Genomic DNA, 13,446 nt, shown 5'->3' with positions numbered 1-13,446 from the left:
TATTTATTCGGCTTCTAAGGTTGGTTTTTCGAACCTCGAACTTATATTTAGCAATTTTGACTCATTTGTAATTGTTCTTATCTTAGTGATGTGTGATGGGCCTTTTTGATCTATAATTGTATGCTTGTGTGCTTGTTTTAATTTGAATATCTTGCCTATTTCCTAAATCGCTGATTTCCCGAAAGTTTCTTGCCTTAAAATTGATAAAAACTATTGGGTGATGTTTTGTTAATGTTCAGTCTAGTCGGGTGAAGTCTAAGTAACCCACATTTGTGCTAAAAGACGTATTTTGCCCGATGATGGAGCATTTGACGTCAGTCCTAATGGCTAAAGTCGTCAAATGGCCAAATTTGGCCAAATCGAGAGAAGTTTGATTATCTCGGGGGGATGGGTGTAATGGTTCTTAGTTTAATTGAATGAGTGCATGGTCTGATTTTGTTTTCGGGGACTGCGGTGTTGAATTTGGAAGATGGGTAGAAAGTAGGCACATTGGGCAGTTTGGCGAGCTTGGTCGAGCTCGCCGAACCACTCGGCGGTTCGCCGAATCCCCCTATATTGCCTTTAATTTCATGCAATTGTTGAATGTGGGTTCTATAAATTTCGGCGAGAAGCCTGAGTTCACCGAGTGCACTTGGTGACTCGCCGAAAGCCCCTCTTGATCGCCCTTTCTGCGCCCATAACCCCTGAAATAAACTGTAACTTTCGGTGGGCTAGTCTTTACTCACCGAACGTTGTCGGCCCTTTGTCTTAGAAACTTTTGAGTCAATCCTTTCGGCGAGCTATATTAAACTTGCCAAAGCAATTCGGTGACTCGCCGATTAGTTCGGCGAGTCTTTCTTTAACTATTTGCTGCAACTCTATTTGAACTATTTCTAACTCTTTTTGATGTTTTTGAAGATATGGCTAGACCTAAAGTGGCTGGTAGAGACATGCCGCCCCGCAACAGGGCCAAGAGAGTCAAGATCAATGAGGATGCAGCTGCATCCAAGGCTAAGGTTGCCAAACTTCCCACCACAGGTGGGAAAGGAAAATGGAAAGGGAAAACACCTCCACCCGCATCACCGGAGGTCAGCTCCGACAATGACCTAGTATATGCCACTCACCTCACCACTTATAAGAGTGAGGGTGATCACTAGGACCAGCAGGCTACCACTTCTGAGCCTGAAGATGAGATTCAGTTAGCCCAGCGAGTAGAGCTGAGATCTAAGATGCTAAATGATCCGTCTAGGATCAGGACTCCCCGAGCCACTACTCTTCCTCCTGCTCTAGCACAGGCTGTGGTCCTAGCACCACCAGTACAGGGTCCTCCCCCATGGTCTATAAACTGATTAAAGACTGAGGGGCTGAGGAGCGTTATAGAGGAGAAACGACTATCGACTGATGACGTCATAGACAGGTATCCAGAGATCGTGAGCTGCGTGAAGGCTCACAAGTTCCAACTGCTCACCCAACCCTAAAGCTCTCATGTTCCAAATTGGGTTCGGGAGTTCTACACTGCTTACAGAGCCTTGGTACCACAAGGGAAGAAGCTGGCAGCCAAATTCAAGCCGGTTGACTATGTGGTTGTCAAAGGAAAAAAGGTGAAGTGTGATAGCGATGCTATCAATACAGTCTTGGGAGTTTCAACAAGAATTGAGGATGACTGCCAGTATAAGATCATGACGCAAATATTAGAAAGCATGAATAAGTGGTTGGCTCCTCTGATTTCAGACGGCACTCCCAAGTGGCTCGAGGATGGAGCACCTATTGAGAAGAAGGACCTAAATATAGCATCAAGGTTCTGGTTTGGCTTCATCAGCAGTACTCTCATACCATACCAGAACGAGTCGATTCTTCACCATGCCAAAGCAATCTGCCTTGGTTGTATTATTGATGGGACGAGGTTAAACTTGGGGATGCTCATTTCCTAAGAGATGCTAATGAGGGCCAAGCAGAGACAAACTTCCCTTCCATTCTCGATATTGATTACCGAGTTGTGAAAAAGCTCGAGTAGCTCAAGATGACAAGAAGGATGTGGAAGTGATTCCCACTTCTTCTACTGACATCCGGAGAATTGAGGCGGAGTACCTGAAAGATGAGGTGGAGAAGAAGAAGGCAACCCTGGTGGATACTTCGCCGGTTGTGGATACAGATGCATTACCTGTAGAGGCACTTTTGCCTACTCCTGACCCTGGAAATTCAAGTACATCTAGTGTTGCACCTTCTGTTACTCCCAGTTCCTCCACTGCTTCTTTGCCCCCTAGACCTGGTAGTGTTGCTGCTACTACTCGACCTCCACTCACCCAGGCTGTATTGATACGGACAGTGCAGCTAGCCCACTTTGCGGATAGACGTGCCGCCAAACTGAAGGCCACCATCCTGGCATGATCGAGAGGGCACTTGTTGATGACATGACACCATTGAGCTCTACCATTGATGCCCTTGTGGCACGTATAATAGTGTGTGAGCAAGGCCAAGGGGATACTTAGGAGGTGACGGCCCTAAAGGCCAATATTGCTGAGTTGTGGAGAGATGTGTTCCAAATGAAGTCCATCGACATGTCGATGATTTTTGGGACAGTGGGATCCAGTTGAGCCAGAGATGCCTCCGATTACCACCGGAGAGGATGTTCAAGATGAGAAAATGGCTTCTGATCTCGAGTCTGAGGCTGAGACAGATAAGGAGATGCTTGGGTTTGCTGAGGAGGTTTCTTATGAGAGCCTTACGGAGACTGAAGATGCCATGGTAGATGCAACTGTGCAGACTTCTTTGGCAGACACACCCTTGGCCGACCCGAGAGGAGTTAGCAGTATTGATGTGATTTTGGGCACTGATGTCCAAGATTAGAGTGTTACGCCGGGCATTGATTCCCCGACAGACGGAGCGACTGTTTAAACAGGATCCCTCTTTACCTCCCTCTCTGTCATCTTTATTTACTTTTTGAATATTTTGTTATTATTGCATTTGACGACAAATGACTTTTTATTTGTGGTGGGGTGAGGTATTTCCATACCCACCTTTTGTGATTATGATTTTTGTGTATATATTGGGTTTTGTACTGAAATTGATGTTTTTGAAACTGTTTTGTGGATGCTTGAGCTTGTGGCTCATTGTTTTAATGCAAATGGTTTTCGGACCCTTCTAAAAATTCTGCCACCCCTTGTTTTGTGTGAATGTGGTTGTTCTTGTATAAATTAGAGTATTGGTTATGATCAATACTATAACGACCCTAAAATAAACTAGTGAACGTGTGTGCGTTTGTGTTCGTCATGAGTTTTAATGTGGGCTAATGTTGTCCCGAGCCATGGTACATGTGTTTAAGGGTTAGACGTCAAGGTATGACTCCCCAAGGGCCACCCTTAGGGTCCTTGTCTAAACCCGAATGCCCCAAGGAAATAATCAAGTTAGCGAAAATTGGGTGACCTACGAAAGGGTCCACGCCCCGTGGATGGCCTCCGTAGGTCAGGCCCCTCCAAACCAAGACACAAACCCAGACCACGGACCAGCAATACGGTCCGTGAATGGACTCACGGTTCGTGAGTTTAGGTCTCGTGGTTTGCACCTGCTTGTTGTCAAGTGACACGACCAAGTGAGGGGTGAATTGGTAAATTCACCCCAAGTCTTTTAAAGTGCATGTATGATTATTTTTAGTGTTTTAAGGTATTTTAAGAGTATGAAAACATTAGAAAGCTATTTTAGAATTCATTATTCATTTTTTCCCAAAACAAAACCCTTCCCTCTTTTAAGTTCTCTCTAGAAACTCCATTGGAGATCAAGGTCAAGGTCAAGTTCAAGCTAGGGTTGGGGATTTCAAGGTGTTTCATCTTCAATTTTGTAGGATTCTTCAAGTATAAGGTATGATGATCCTTCATCTAGGGTTAGTTTTCACCCTAGAGTCAATTTCAAAGATGTTTTCAAAGGTTTCAAGTTCTACCAAAAACCTAGATTTCACTCAAACTCATGGGTTCTTTCATCAAAAGATTTCAAATGATAAAGTATGATTACATTGATGTTTAATTGATGTTTTAAGATGAAAAACTCTATGAACCCATGATTTCTCTAAATTCCTAAATTTGGCTTATGAAGTGGGTTTTATGATTATGAATGAATGTTGGTGGAATTATGCTTAGATTGAATTATATTATTGAATTCTATTGTTAAATATGCCTATCTATGGTGAATTGTTAGAGGATTGAGGAATTGTAATTCATGGCTTTGGAAAGGGTAAGTTGTGACCTAATTCTCATGTAAAGTAGAATTGTTCTTGAATTGTTGATCCACTTGAAAGGTGGAGGTGTCTATTTACTTTGTATATTGATCCACTTGAAAGGTGGAGGTTTTTACTTACATGTACATTGAGATCATGGCCTTGAAGGCATTATATGAGGAATTGAAGTATTGTCATGATGTTGTGCAAATGATTGTGAGGTGAAAGTTATACTTGTGGTTTCAATGGTAGAATGATGATCTTATATGGAATGTGAATGTGTTGCGATTCAAAGTGTATTCTCACTAAACACCTATAAATGTTGATGGTAGAATGTGAAGGGTTTCTATATTGTAATGTCTTATCTTGACTTGGTAGACTTAGGTGCCCTCTTCTTGATAAATGAAATCCATGATTGAATGTGATCTTTTGACTTTGTAGTCTTAGGAATCCTTCTCTTGAGTAATAAATGTATCTTGACTTGATGTCTTAATGTCTTGAATTGGTAGACCTAATATTGGTAGCCTCTTCATTAATGAATGAATGAATGTCTTGATTGGTAGACCTAATGTTGGTAGCCTTTCTATAAATAACTAATGAGGTATTTGAGACTATGACTTGAATAGGTAGACCTAAGGTTGGTGGCCCTTCATAGTGAGTCTAAAACCCTATGTGAATGTGAAACCTTGAAGCGGTAGACCTAATGGTAGTGGCCTCCTCCTTGTGTGAAATGATGAACCTCGAGACAGTAGACCTAATGGTGGTGGCTCTCTCGAGGAAGATCAATGAGCTATCCTTAATGTACCTTAAACGGTAGACCTATTGGTGGTGGCCCTTTTGGGTAAAAGTACTTAGGGTCGGTAGGCCTAATATTGGTGGCCCTCTCTAGTACACTAATGTGAATGAAACTACTCTATGGGAACTAAGGCTAAGTACCGAGTGGATATGGTTAAAAAGGTGGCTCTTCCCAATTAAGAGGCTAGAGTCCAATAAACATCTTTGGATATCCCATAAACTATGTGCCAACATAGGATGTGTTTTAGTTCTACCCTTGGCAAGTAGAAAACCTTCCACAGTGTAGGGTTTATGACATCGGATTCCACGTCTAGCTTCCATGGTCTATGTCGGTTAATGCCTATTCCCTTCATGTGAGATGTGCACTCTGGTTATGTGATAGGTACTACAAAGTGTAGGTAGTAGTATGAGATGCTATCTATACATTGCATGAGTAGGCTTTGAAGGTCCTATAGTGAGTTCTATAAGTCTTAATGACTAGTGTGTGAAAGTCGTCTAGTGTCTAATGAATGAAAGTCCTCTCTATGTATGAATGTGTCCTAAATGAATTTAATCAAGAATGTTGGCTTAAATGCTTAAATGTAAAGATGCATGCTATACTTGGATTGTATTATGAGTTATTTCCTTGTCATGACTTATTTTATATGAATGTGCTTTGTCTGTGGTGACTTCAAAGGAGTACTTAGTGTATGTTGTAGTATGGGATGCTACTTGCATATTGCACAAGTATGACTTAGAGTTGTCTTAGATGACGGTCTTAATGTGATGATGTGATTCATGTATTGTTTATGTCTCTTAAATTCTTCATTGTGTAAAGGTGGAAAAGTTGAATGGTATCTTTACTTTTGGTGACCTTAAGGTGGTGCCTTGGTGTGGATGGTGGTATAGGACGATATCCATACATCGCACAAGGTATAACTTGAGGGTTACTTGAGGTTGAGGATCAAAATGAAGGTAAGGGTTTATATGTGACTTTGTTCAAATGTGAATTATGTGACTTTGTATGTTGGTTGCGACTTATATTGTGCCTGTTGTTTCAATGTTCTTGATGTTTTACAAAAATGGCATAAAAACATGGATTTCAACTCAAATGTCCTTTTTAAGCATGTTTTTACATGGTCATCATACTTAGTACATGTAATGTGCTAACCCCATTATTTTCCCTTTCTACCAAAGTGTAGGCTTAGGAGATGTTGGTGTTCTATGCTTGATGGATAGGTTTCTAAGGTTCTTGAAGATGAAGACTTGGTGAGTCCTCATAGTTTCGAGGACAAAACCCATTGTCTTTCCTTTTTGTCTTTAGTTTATGTTAAAGCTTTTTGTATGGGCTAAGTCCCTATGTTGTATTCAAAGTATTAGATGGTTTGAGACATAGTGTATAAAGTCTAGAAAATCTTCGGGTTGCTATTTAATGAAAGTGTCTTTGATTGTAAAGAAAATTTTTAATTCTTCCTTATTTTTGAAGTATCTTATGCAATGAATGATCTATGAGGCTTGTATAAGACCTCTTCAAGGTCGAGTGCGCCGTGTTGCGACTAGGAGGTGGTCTCGGGTCGTGACAAACGTGGTATTAGAGCACAAGATTTTAGAATGGTCTTAGGATGTCTCCAACCACATCTAGTAGAGTCTTATTCATAATGTGATGCGTGCCATCTTATGAATAAGTTTCTATTGGGTGTTAAGAAAGTTTCACTTCTTTATTTTTCAAGTCGTGCCGTAGAGTTTAACTCTATAATATCTCTCTCTTGTTCCTTATGTGAAGGTCTATAGAGTGTGACCCTTGAAAGGTTTATGTTACTTGGGTTGAGGGAGAGAAAAGGTTGGTTGTGATGCCAACTATGGCTATGTGACTTGATAGATGTGAGATGATAGTTTGTGGTGTGACTGTAGTATGAATGAGTTGCTTATTGGTTATGTGTGTTGTTGGTAGAAGGTGATGTTGAGTTTTGAGGTATGTTGAAAGAGTTGATGAAATGTGGTGCTTTAGAAATGCCTAGGTGTGATGAGTATGAAGGTTTAGTGATGCTTTCCTCCGACCTTAGAGTGGAAAGAAGTGAAGTTTGAAAGAGTTGGTATAGGCTTACTCCCAAGTGGGGGATAATGTACCTAGATGGTAAGGCCTTTGAGTGTCCTTGATGTTCATGAGTTAGGCTTGATTGATGTTCTCACCTTATGAGGTGTAGTGAGTGTGAGGAGTTTAGACTCGGTGTGGTAGACTCATATGAGGCCTTGTGGTAAGGTTGATTATGAGAAAGAGTTGCTTAATGAGGATCTTCCTAGTGTAAAGCTCCGGTATGTTGATGGTTTCTAGTAAGTTGTGAATGTCTTGATTAAGGTTCCCTTGTGGTGTTCATGTTGACCTTAGTTGGATTTACTCCTAAGTGGGGAATTGTATGTTGAGTAGCAAGGTTGTTGAGAGTTCTGACATCCTTACCTATTCCTTTATGTGCCTATTCAAGCCTAAGACAAAGAATTCCTTGTAGCTTGTGTCATGTTTTGGAGTCTTGTGTGAATATGAGTTTCCATGGTCTCCTTATGTTGTGCATGTTCTAGTTGGATTCTTGTTTAGTTGAGGAAATGAGTTTCCATGATTTATTGCTCCTCATGCTAATGTGCATTTAGTATAAGTTGTCTATTTGCTTCATGAGGTGAAATAGTTAAGCATGACTAAATGTGCCTTATTAAAAAGTTGCATATTGTAATTTTGTGAGAAAATTGCTTAAATGTGCCTAATGATGTTGAGATGAGCATGAGGTGATTTGGAGAGGGAATTTCCTCCAATGAAATGAAAAATGTGAAGTTTTGATGCATAATGAGTTTATAGAAGTAGTTCCTACCTTCTTGTGGTGTTTTGAGCTTATTGATGTGGAGTTGATGTTTCCTCCTAGTTGTGTGCATTTATATTAATGTTGCATGCATGATTGTGGGCTGCTAGTCTTGAGTCGTTACCCCTTATTTATTTAAGTGTCATTTGAGGACGAATGTTCCTAAGTAGGGGATAATGTAACGACCCTAAAAATGAACTAGTGAAACTAGAGCCTAACGTGTGTGCGTTTGTGTTCTTCATGAGTTTTGATGTGGGCTAATGTTGTCCCGAGCCATGGTTAAGGTGTTTAGGGGTTAGACATCAAGGTACGACTCCCCAAGGATCACCCTTTTAGGGTCCTTGAGGAGGACCCTAAGGCTAAACCCCAAGACCCCAAGGAAACCATCAAATTGGCCAAAATTGGGTGACCTACGGAAGGGGTCCACGCCCCGTAGGTCCATCCATGCCCCGTGGATGGCCTCCATAGGTCAGGCCCCTCCAAACCAAGCCACAGACCCAGACTACGGACCAGCAGTACAGTCCATGAATGGACTCACGGTCCATGAGTCTAGGTCTCGTGGTTCGCACCTGCTTGCTGTCAAGTGACACGGCCAAGTGAGGGGTGAATTGGTAAATTCACCTCAAGTATTTTAAAGTGCATGGATGATTATTTCAAGTGTTTTAAGGTATTTTAAGAGTATTAAAACATTAAAAAGCAATTTTAGAATTCATTATTCATTTTTCCCCAAAACAAAACCCTTCCCTCCTTAAAGTTCTCTCTAGAAACTCCATTGGAGATCAAGGTCAAGTTCAAGCTAGGATTGGGGATTTCAAGGTGTTTCTTCTTCAATTTCATAGGATTCTTCAAGTATAAGGTATGGTGATGCTTCATCTAAGGTTAGTTTTCACCCTAGAGTCAATTTCAAAGATGTTTTCAAAGGTTTCAAGTTCTACCAAAAACCTAGATTTCACTCAAACTCATGGGTTCTTTCATCAAAAGATTTCAAATGATAAAGTATGATTACATTGATGTTTAATTGATGTTTTAAGATGAAAAACTCTATGAACCCATGATTTCTCTAAATTCCTAAATTTGGCTTATGAAGTGGGTTTTATGATTATGAATGAATGTTGGTGGAATTATGCTTAGATTGAATTATATTATTGAATTCTATTGTTAAATATGCCTATATATGGTGAATTGTTGGAGGATTGAGGAATTGTAATTCATGGCTTTGGAAAGGGTAAGTTGTGACCTAATTCTCATGTAAAGTAGAATTGTTCTTGAATTGTTGATCCACTTGAAAGGTGGAGGTGTCTATTTACTTTGTATATTGATCCACTTGAAAGGTGGAGGTTTTTACTTACATGTACATTGAGATCATGGCCTTGAAGGCATTATATGAGGAATTGAAGTATTGTCATAATGTTGTGCAAATGATTGTGATGTGAAAGTTATACTTGTGGTTTCAATGGTAGAATGACGATCTTATATGGAATGTGAATGTGTTGTGATTCAAAGTGTATTCTCACTAAAAACCTATGAATGTTGATGGTAGAATGTGAAGGGTTTCTATATTGTAATGTCTTATCTTGACTTGGTAGACTTAGGTGCCCTCTTCTTGATAAATGAAATCTATGATTGAATGTGATATTTTGACTTGGTAGACTTAGGCATCCTTCTCTTGAGTAATGAATGTATCTTGACTTGATGTCTTAATGTCTTGAATTGGTAGACCTAATATTGGTAGCCTCTTCATTAATGAATGAATGAATGTCTTGATTGGTAGACCTAATGTTGGTAGCCTTTCTATAAATAACTAATGAGGTATTTTGGACTATGACTTGAATCGGTAGACCTAAAGTTGGTGGCCCTTCATAGTGAGTCTAAAACCCTATGTGAATGTTAAACCTTGAAATGGTAGACCTAATAGTGGTGGTCTCCTTCTTGTGTGAAATGATGAACCTAGAGACGGTAGACCTAATGGTGGTGGCTCTCTCTAGGAAGATTAATGAGCTATCCTTAATGTACCTTGAACAGTAGACCTATTGGTGGTGTCCCTTCTTGGTAAAAGTACTTTGGGTCGGTAGGGCTAATGTTGGTGGCCCTCTCTAGTACACTAATGTGAATGAAACTATTCTATGGGAACTAAGGCTAAATACCGAGTGGATATGGTTAAGAAGGTGGCTGTTCCCAATTAAGAGGCTAGAGTCCAATGAACATCTTTGGATATCCCATAAACTATGTGCCAACATAGGATGTGTTTTAGTTCTACCCTTGGCAAGTAGAAAACCTTCCACAGTGTAGGGTTTATGACATCGGATTCCATGTCTAGCTTTCATGGTCTATGTCGGTTAATGCCTATTCCCTTCATGTGAGATGTGCACTCTAGTTATTTGATAGGTACTACAAAGTGTAGGTAGTAGTATGGGATGTTATCTATACATTGCACGAGTAGGCTTTGAAGGTGCTATAGTGAGTTCTCTAAGTCTTATTGACTAGTGTCTCAAAGTCCCCTAATGTTTAATGAATGAAAGTCCTCTCTATGCATGAATGTGTCCTAAATGAATTTAATGAAGAGTGTTGGCTTAAATGCTTAAATGTAAAGATGCATGCTATACTTGGATTGTATTATTAGTTACTTCCTTCTCATGACTTATTGGATATGAATGTGCTTTGTCCATGGTGACTTCAAAGGAGTACTTAGTGTGAGTAGTAGTATGGGATGCTATTTGCACATTGCACAAGTATGACTTAGAGTTGTCTTAGATGACGGTCTTAATGTGATGATGTGATTCATGTATTGTCTATGTCTCTTAAATGCTTTTTTGTGTAAAGATGGAAAGGTTGAATGGTAACTTCAATTTTGGTGACCTTAAGGTGGTGCCTTGGTGTGGATGGTGGTATGGGACGCTATCCATACATTGCACAAGGTGTAGCTTGAGGGTTACTTGAGATGGAGGCTCCAAGTGAAGGTAAGGGTTTATATGTGACTGTTCAAATGTGAATTATGTTACTTTGTATGTTGGTTGCGACTTATATTATGCCTCTTGTATCAATGTTCTTGAAGTTTTACAAAAAATGGCATAAAAGCATGGATTTCAACTCAAATATCCTTTTTAAGCATATTTTTGCATGGTCATCACACTTAGTACATCTAATGTGCTAACCCCATTCTTTTCCCTTTTTACCAAAGTGTAGGCTTTGGAGATGTTGGTGTGTTCTATGCTTGATGGATAGGTTTCTAAAGTGCTTGAAGATGAAGACTTGGTGAGTCCTTATAGTTTCGAGGACAAAACCCATTGTGTTTCCTTTTTGTCTTTAGTTTATGTTAAAGCTTTTGTATGGGCTAAGTCCCTATGTTGTATTCAAAGTAAAAGATGGTTTGAGACATAATGTATAAAGTCTAGAAAGTCTTCCGCTTGCTATTTAATAAAAGTGTCTTCGATTGTAAACAAAGTTTTTAATTCTTCTCTATTTTCAAGCATCTTATGCAATGAAGGATCTATGAGGCTTGTATAAGACCTCTTCAAGGTCGAGTATGTCGTGTTGCGACTAGCGGGTGCTCTCGGGTCATGACAAATATCGACGACTTGAATAGTGCTCTGAATCGAACAAACATGATTATGCGGCTACGATGAGGCCAAATGAAGTTACATAGGCAATATGTGAATTGTTTGCATCTCGTTGTGACTATCCAATTATTGAATTGAGTCTCTTGTTATGAACATTGCACACTAGCAAAATTGTGGAGTCTTGTTTGACATTGGTGTCAATGCCTTGTGTGATGAACTTACCGTGAACCATGTGTGATGACACCTAGAATTTGCCCCATTGGCCCGGTTGACTAAGTCATGCAAGCTCTTGAAATGATCTTAGGCAACAATTTTAAAGAGTGAAGCAATTTGATATTATACCTCTTTTGTGGCCAACCTTGTGAGTGTGTGAACTATGTTGAACCCCTTTGAGCCTTGTCCTTTTTACTTGGAAGAAACTTGATGCAAATGAGACCTCTCTTTATCCCTTCACCCATAATCCTCATGAATTGTGGTTTGTTTGAATAGTCAGCTTAGGCCAAAAGCCTAAGTTGGGGGTGTGGTGGAAAGAGAAGGTAAATCAAGAAATGCAAAAGAATCCCCCTTGATCCATGGTTTTGAGAAAGATGGAACCCCTCCATACAAAAAAAAAGGGGAGAAAAAGAAAAGGTGAATGAAAAAGAAAAAGAACGAAAAAGTTTTGAAATAAAGTTGTGAAAGTGCAAAAGAAAATGGGGTGTCTGGTATTCCATGGAAAGTTAATAATGGGGTGAATTGTGAGCTTGAATGAGAATGATGAAGAAAAGGAAATAAAGTGTTGTTCACACCACATTTCATGAGGATAATAGCCACTGAACCTAAATGAACATACCTTTACACTAAGTCCCTTTACAAGCCTTGAAAAGACCTTTTTTATCTTGAGTAAGCTGAAGCAAATGTTGGCTGGAAAATAAGGGCAAACCTATGGGTGAAATCATGTATGTATTCATCTTTTTGAGTGTGAGAGTTGTTTTTTTTCCGGAACTTTAAATTGTTAAACTATTGTGTGTGAATATGGAATCATCTTTGTGTGAGGGCATTTGAGTACCTTTGTTAAGCTTGAACTTGCATTTGAAGCAAGTATTGTGAACTTTAGAATCTTTGATAGTGGTGAGTCACAATTTGAACCTTTGAGTGCACAATTGATCCTTACATGAGTAAGTTGAGTCTTGTTGTGTTCATTCATGATTGAGTCTTGTGTAGCACTATTTGAGACATCTTTTTTGAATCGCTGAACTTTAGTTTTACTTTAGGACAAACAAAAGTTTAAGTTGGGGGTGTTGTTGAGTCCGAGATTTGGACTCATTTAGAGCTTTATTTGTATAGGTTCAGTGTCCTCAAATGCTTGTTTTATGCCAATAACTGATGTAAAGTCCTTGATTCTCAGGATCATGGATGCAGGAGCAAATTATGTGGATACTAAGTTGCAAAAGGAACAAAGCGAGCTGAAAGAAGGAAGAAAAGAGAGCATGGTGATCGCCAAGTCCACTTGGCGACTCATTGAGTGGCCTCAATGACCTCCTAAAAATCCAGTGTGCCAAGCCCTGAAGGAGAAATCTAACTCGGTGAGAGAAAGGAGCAGTCGGCGGACCACCGAGTGGTTCTGCGATGCAGTGTTAGATCGCCCAAAGTTACAGACCTGGAGGATGCTGAAGGCCAAGACAAAGAGGCGATGAAATTGGCTAAAGGGCGCATCACCGAGTTGATCGGCGAGCCCGACTTACTGTGCCGAATGGACCTTCGCATCATATTTTTGGCGAATATAAATACATTTTAAAATATTAAGTTAGATATCAATTTTTATTTTGAAAATCAATTTTTATTCTGAACAATCTTTAGAATTAATTTTGAGTTTGAACTCTAAGTTTGGAGACAAGTTTTCCTTAGCTTTGAAGAATTGAAACTTTCCATTTTTGAAAAATTGAAAGTGGGTCTTCGAGATTCTTTAATTTGGACCTTTGTAAAGACGAAATTAATTGTACCCAGTTGATGGAAACACAATTTGGTAACGATTTCTATCTTTCTATGATGTCTAGCTAAAACCCCAATTCTTGGGGTGTGATTATGTGTTTATGGGCTGATA

Source organism: Solanum verrucosum, unplaced genomic scaffold (genome assembly GCF_900185275.1).
Source record: "Solanum verrucosum unplaced genomic scaffold, falcon-dt-bn FXZP01000052.1, whole genome shotgun sequence".
NCBI lineage: Eukaryota > Viridiplantae > Streptophyta > Magnoliopsida > Solanales > Solanaceae > Solanum > Solanum verrucosum.
The sequence above is the reverse complement of the archived record's forward strand: the minus strand, read 5'-3'. Positions refer to the sequence as shown.